Source organism: Aspergillus niger (genome assembly GCF_000002855.4).
Source record: "Aspergillus niger supercontig An11".
Classification (NCBI taxonomy): Eukaryota; Fungi; Ascomycota; class Eurotiomycetes; order Eurotiales; family Aspergillaceae; genus Aspergillus; species Aspergillus niger.
In genome coordinates, this window is record NT_166526.1 from 289,199 (window position 1) to 289,630 (window position 432).

A 432-nucleotide genomic window follows, 5' to 3' on the forward strand; every position below is an offset into this window, starting at 1 on the left:
GGAGGNCNCGGCTACTCCGGATAAGATTGCTTGAGGTGGATGATTAGTGATCGGTAATGATGGAGGGGGGTGGGGGNAAGGGGGGGGGGGGGGGGGGGGGGGCGGTTATAGAGTATATTTATATATATGGGAAGAGGAGCTAACTAGACATGTATCAGCTTAATGCGAGGTCAATAGCATGTATATGTTTACTCAGCATACTTGTGTGAATTTTGTCGATATGATGGTTTACAATCCCAACTTCATAATAGATACTTACTATTACCCCTAGATACACAGTAGCGGGTACTATCGTCACTCTCTACAAATCAGGTGATTGGCTTCCATGCCTGGCAAGCTCAGCACCGCCAACTCCTACTTTATGCTCACCTCTTCAGCACAAGCCAGCACAATTTCCTCAAACCGAAGGGACATCAGCCAATAGTTGGAGAA